The sequence below is a fragment of the Chrysoperla carnea genome, chromosome 5, assembly GCF_905475395.1.
Source record: "Chrysoperla carnea chromosome 5, inChrCarn1.1, whole genome shotgun sequence".
Lineage (NCBI taxonomy): Eukaryota > Metazoa > Arthropoda > Insecta > Neuroptera > Chrysopidae > Chrysoperla > Chrysoperla carnea.
In genome coordinates this window covers 45,950,020-45,956,643 of record NC_058341.1, presented here as the reverse complement: position 1 = coordinate 45,956,643, position 6,624 = coordinate 45,950,020, and positions in this window count along the sequence as shown.

Below are 6,624 nucleotides of genomic sequence, written 5' to 3'. Positions count from 1 at the left end.
TATTTGTATAATTATATCATTTTATGGTTTTTACTTTCCTTTTCATTATAATTGTTATAAAATGGATTGAAAAACTTTGCTCAGTAAGAAAATCATGAAAATGAGCTTTTACTTTTGCCAAAAACAAGTTCAGCAGTTTACATAGAGACTAAACAGTCAGGATCCATTATCGGGAAGATTTGAGCCGATATAGATTTTAATGGGTCCCGACTAGGACTGTTAAAGTCGCTATGTAAACTGCAGGGCTTTTTTTTTTGTTTCGACTTTCATTTTTAGCCTATTTATGTATATTTAGTCCTTTAAAACATTCTTTTCACAATATGGCGCCTGGTGGTCGCCACATTGAATTTTCATTACTGCCATATCTTCAGTAACACTCTCTAGAATAAGACAAATCGATTGACGTCCGAATCATTAAAATGAGCCGGCGCGTTTGGTCTCTAGTGTGCTACATAGGAACACACATACATTCCTTTTGACAATATTGCGTCTGGTGGTCGCCGTATTAAATTTTAATTACTGCCATATATTGAGTAGTACTTGCAAGGCTAAGACAAATCGATATACGTTAGAATCATCAAAATCGGCCTACGCGTTTGGACTCCATATAGGAACACACACATACAGACTGATAAACACACTACCATTCCTTTACGTTCCTCAGTCGGGTAAAAATATAGTTCTTACTGATTTCATTGTCGTTAAGGTTTTGCATAGCATGTGTTCTTCGGTAGCGGGGTTCTCTTAAGATTACACATTACTGGAAAATTTTTGCTTGAGCCGCCAAATTTCAAATTTATGATAATTCGTTTGTGTTGTTATCATTTTAATAAAGAAGGTCATCGAATAATAAATGAAAAAATGATTTTTTCCAACATTCAATTAAATGAGGTATCCAGGATTTGCCGGTTATTGTTACGGAACACTTTGCTACACATCTCTACTTTTGTGTTTCGAAACACGTTTCCGTTTTCATAGCGACAAATATTAAATCGACAAATCTATTAAATCTTGATGATATTAAGTTCATTAATAAAATAAAATTTAAGCGATTATTGAATATTTAATTATCTCCATAGGCGTACATATAAAAAACTATCTAATCACTCAAGCGAATGACGCATTTCTAATCTCTTCAATGTCAATTCAAGATGATGAGAATAATTGATAAATTAAAATTATTGATTTCCGTTTATTAGCAATAATAATTAATTAATATATACAGAGACGAGACGACGTTGATGATCATTTTCCCACGTTCAATTATTATAGTTCTAGGGCCAGGCGAAATATTTGATAATGTTTTCAGGGCGGCTAGAATTTTGAGAGATTCTTTTCAAAGTCGTGACTTTTTTCTATACAAAAATTTTCAAACCCAAAGACAACTGATTCAGGCGGTCTAGATGCTAATTTATGCGATTGCGAAAAAAAAATTTGAAATTGATGAATGTTCATTTGAAGATGAAAAAGTTGTGTAATTAAATACGAAAATCATTTTTCCCGACTTACAAAAAACGACTTTCTCGCTGTAAATATCTTAGAAATTGCAATTTTGAGGATATTTGCTTGAGTACATCCACCTTTGTTGAGTGCCGAGCAAAATTGTTATTGAAGTTTTTTTGAAATTTTATTTTTATCTGAATGTACTCAATATTTCGGATATTATAATGTCCCCAATAAATTTTCAACAGCCTTTAATTTTCCGGACAATTTAAAATTTTTCGAATTTCTTGATAGTGATGTCTCCGCCACTATGGATGTTTTCACAGGGGAAAAAGATTCCATACAACATTTACGGCAGCCTGTCGAATTTTTGCCTATACTAAGATCATTTTTCGAAATTGTTCCCTGACCATAGACTTCTTTATTATACAATATGCCTTTAAAATAATATACTTTTTTGACATTTAAAATTGTTTTAATGTCCATTTATTGGCACACCAAGGTTATCACAATAATTTTATAAAATCTATTACAAAAAACACAAATTCTTTAAGTTTTGAAGTGATTTTATACCTTGAAATTAACAATTAATAAACTAACTAGTCGGATTATCAGAAACTGCTAATAAAAATTTTGAGAATAAAATAAATATTTAATTTTTGAATTAAATAAATAATAATTGATCTTTAATATACAAAGAATGTCAATAATTTTAGGTCATGTGGTCATGTCCTCTGATAGGTCAAAAGTATATAAGAAACTTAAAAAAGTAGATACTTAAATTATTTTGTAAAAAAATAATAATATCTATTATCCTACTGATTATTTTTCCTTGGAGATCTTTGTGTTCTTTTTGCTCATTGTACACAATGGGAATACTGATGAAAGTAGAAAAGGCAGTGTATTAAAGTGTAAGACTGAGATTTGTAGGTTTTTTGAATAGAATGATATCTCTTATTGAATTTACTCGTTAAAGTGAACCAAATTTTGTCCTTTGGAAAAAATCAAATTAATAAAAAAAATTTTTTTATTCGAAATTAGTCATTTAAGATAACTTTGGCCTTTTATTTTTTTTAGTTTTTATTTAACACAATTGGCTTTTTTGATTTTTTAAATTAATTTATTCTTGTTTTTGATTTTTGAGGTTTCATTATCTAAATAGAACAAAAACATGGTTGATTTTACGATTTAGCGACAAGTTTCTATAGAAACGACTTAAAAAATTATTGTCAAATATAATATTTGTATACGGCTTTAGTCAATATCTTAGAAATTACTTTTCCATTCGTCAAAGTAATCCAAACTTTGTTTGAATTGGGTCATAATTACTCAAAAAAATGATAATTATCTAAATCGGTGACGAAATAATTTGACCAATTTTTCGCTATTTTCTTTGAAAATCACAGAACAAAATGTGTTTCGGAATTTGATGAAACTTGTAATGTAGGGTTATTTTGACATAAAAGTACGAAAATGGACTTTATTTAATAGGACTTGGAGTTTTTTCTGCCTAAGTGGTATATTACGATCGAATGATAAATTGCCGTATAGAATATGATAATTATACATTAAATATAAGACACAATAGTGTTCCCGATTTTTGATTTATCCTAAAAATTTCAAGTAAATGCTCAAACGGAAACGACTTTCAAGACAGTTTTTTTTTTCATACGTTTAACTACCTGTTAAAACCAAATTCTTACTTCATCATATAATGTAATTTCATATCAAAAATATGATGGGTATCAATCATGGTAGTTAAAAAATTTATTATTTTTCACTCATAAAATCATAAATTATCAGATTTATGAAATATTTGATAAATTGATTGGCATTATCAAGATATGAAGTCAAAATTTTTATTATTTATAGTCAAAGGTTAAATTCAGATTTTGGTATACCCAATTTTAAAGGTGTTTGAACGTAATTTTGTACAATAAAAAAAAAAGTGAGTACGTTTTTTAAATGTCAATCACTATTGCGTGTTTTTATTTATGATTTTATGTGATCGAAACGAGATAAATACGACGCTTCTGATGGTAATTATATTTTTCAAAATATTTTACATAAACAGATTGAAAATTTTATACCGTTTGTAGGTTTACCTTGTTTGGTACTTTATTTTCATGTAATGCAGGGGAAGATTCTGGATCCTGCGCTGCTTCATATCTAATTCCCGTCGCCTCCACCATTTTTTAGTATATTTTTTTACTTTTTTTAAAAAAATTTATTGCACTTTCTTCAAATACATTGATCATTTGTTCAAAATGTCACAATGGACAATTGAAAACAAACTACTGACTGAGTTAATTGTTGAAATACCATGCATAGACAGTGTTGATGATTCAATCGTTTGTTACACAGAAAGATACATAAAGATATCTTCCACTCTTAGATAGCCATACACATGTAAATGATATTCCCATATAACACATACTAAAAAATTTCCACCTCATTTGCGCCCTGGCGGGTAAATATTGATATATCCTATCTCTAACGGTTAAGACTCAATTGACCTATATTGCTCATTTGCGAACTCAACCTTATTTTTTACGTCCTAAGCACGCTATAAAACTTGATAACTCTTTTCGTTTTTGAGTAATCATGTTGACAGGCAGACAGGCAGACAGACGAACAGACAACCGGAAATGGACTAAGCTGGTCGTTTTATGAATACCTATATCAAAATTTTGTTGTAGCATCAATGTTTTCAAGCTTTACAAACTTGGAACTAAACTTAATATAACTTGTATAGATTTCATATACATGGTATAATTATACAATAGTTTGTATAATATAATATTAATTGATTTTGTACCTATCATTTATCCATTTTTTGTGTCATTTATCCAGTGCAACATTCGAAACATGCCGTAATGGTGGCTGCATTTTACCAGTCCCAAAAAAGCGCTTTGCCCCGATGAAGTTTTTTAATGTGTAGTAATAACCGAAAAAAATACGTAATTTACTGGGGACTATCAGAGATTTAATATTCAATCAATACCAGCGCTCATGTTCCCCAAATATAAACTTTTCTGGCACCTCCACCATTCATGCAAATACAATATTTAGTTACTAGTTCATGAACTGATATGATATGATAATTAACAAATCATATTGGTTTCTTTTCTATTTTGATCTTCTTTAACCTTTGTGCTGAAAACTATGTAAAAGTATTAACAATCGATGACTCAGAACTGTTTTGCTATCAACGAATTGTTTTTGTAAACGAAGGTCGATACACTCCTTTGATCTAATCGAGTATTTTAGTTTAGATATAGTCATCACCAACAATAATGCAAGATAAATGTGGGCAGCGAAAAAATGTAGGTAATGAAAAAAATATATATTAAAAGACGCCACACAGCGCGTGTGTTTCGTGTACATTCACTTGATGGAGGTAAAGTATGAATAATGAGTGTATTTATACATTAATTCGATTAGCATTGTAACAACAAGCACTTAATGTTATTTTTATTTTGTAAATGTATTGATAAGACTAATGTAAGATGTGTCGTTTGATTGTTTATAAGTCTAGACAAATACAGGATCACCTAAAAGCCAAATACAGGATTACATAAAAGTCATTCCTTTATGCCAGTGTTGGAAGAGATTATGTTTAAATTCGGATTGCATTTTTATGATGATAGATTAATATCATGGACGAAGATACTGTCAGTTATGTCAAAGCGGGAGATTTGCAGGCAACAAGTTTTGTTTTGTGGATGCTACACAGCTATAGTGGTATTATTTACTGATCGATGTCCCAGTGGAATATGCATCAAATTACAGTCAATATGTATTATTTAATCATTGATCGTTGTTCCAATGAACTGTGCTGCACAATTCTTCCTCGGATTCGGATTCTGCACTTCCCTTATTCCTCTGAAAAGAAAGGGGGAATAATGTAATGGAATCAAGTTACCCACTAAAAAATAGTTTAAATTGAAACCAAGATTACTTCAATAAGAATCTAAATTTAATAATCAGTTCGATCATTTACATCGACAAACAAGAATCTCCATCAAATACAAAAATATTATGTAATATTTCATATGCATCAAATAAATAATTTAAATTTATATCCCGGTTGTATAGTATCTTGCAAACCTAACCCGGTATGGAGGACTTTCTAAACTGTTAATTACTATAAAATAAACAATATGAGAATTTTTCATAGAATGATTGTGCTCTATAAAATATGTCGCTTTCATGGCGAACCCTGTATACAAATTAAGTATTGAAAATTGATTATTATTGCTTTACTAGTACAAAAATAAGCATAGATAATGTATGAATTTGTCATTCGTCGCCTATGATAATCGTCACCTCCAGAGAGTACGTAAGTATATGTAGTTGACTTTGTGTGAGAAAGACAAAGTTGATTGTACAAAGAAATAAACATCATTACAGAATGTAATTTAGATCCTGGTCTGAATTATATACCTTATGTTTATTGTGAATTCAGATATATACAATAAACAAGTAAATTATTCATTTTTAAAATGGGAATAAAACCTAATTAATTCCGATACCTTTAATAGAGCCCGAGCCTCGTGCGGAAAACCTATCTAGTAACAACTATGAGGCAAGGTATTAAAATTTTCTTTAAATACTAGCCATTGCGTTAAAAACACTATCCCGAAAAGGAGACAATAGAACGAAGGAAACTAAATATTAAGCGATTTAAATAGAATAGACTAATCAAGCAAACTGGGCGTAGCTTTAATAGCTTCATTTGGTCCTAAATGCGTGTAATCCGAGTTTTCCAAGTCCCAGTAGGTATGCATAACTTTTGAGAACAAAATTACACATCAAAGTTTTGTTCCTACCTATTTAAATTCGTGCTTACATGGGTAAACAGTGATCTTTAAGAAAAAAATGTTTTAATCAAAAGTTCTTTATTTTTATTGTATAACGGCTTTGATTGGTTCGGTTATATTGACAGTCCACGAAGCACACTTAGGCTATATAGCCCGTTGTGATACCATATATGTGTTTTACCACCTTTTGGTAATTTCATTTATCAGCTCCTCAATTGCAGAGGCCGAGTGCACCTCCTTCATGCATATACCATGAACTACATCAGCCCATCACAACTATTAATTAAATTAATTTTATTGCGATGGCGGGAATCGAATCCGCTACCCCAATTATACCGTGGACGGAACTGGTTACGCC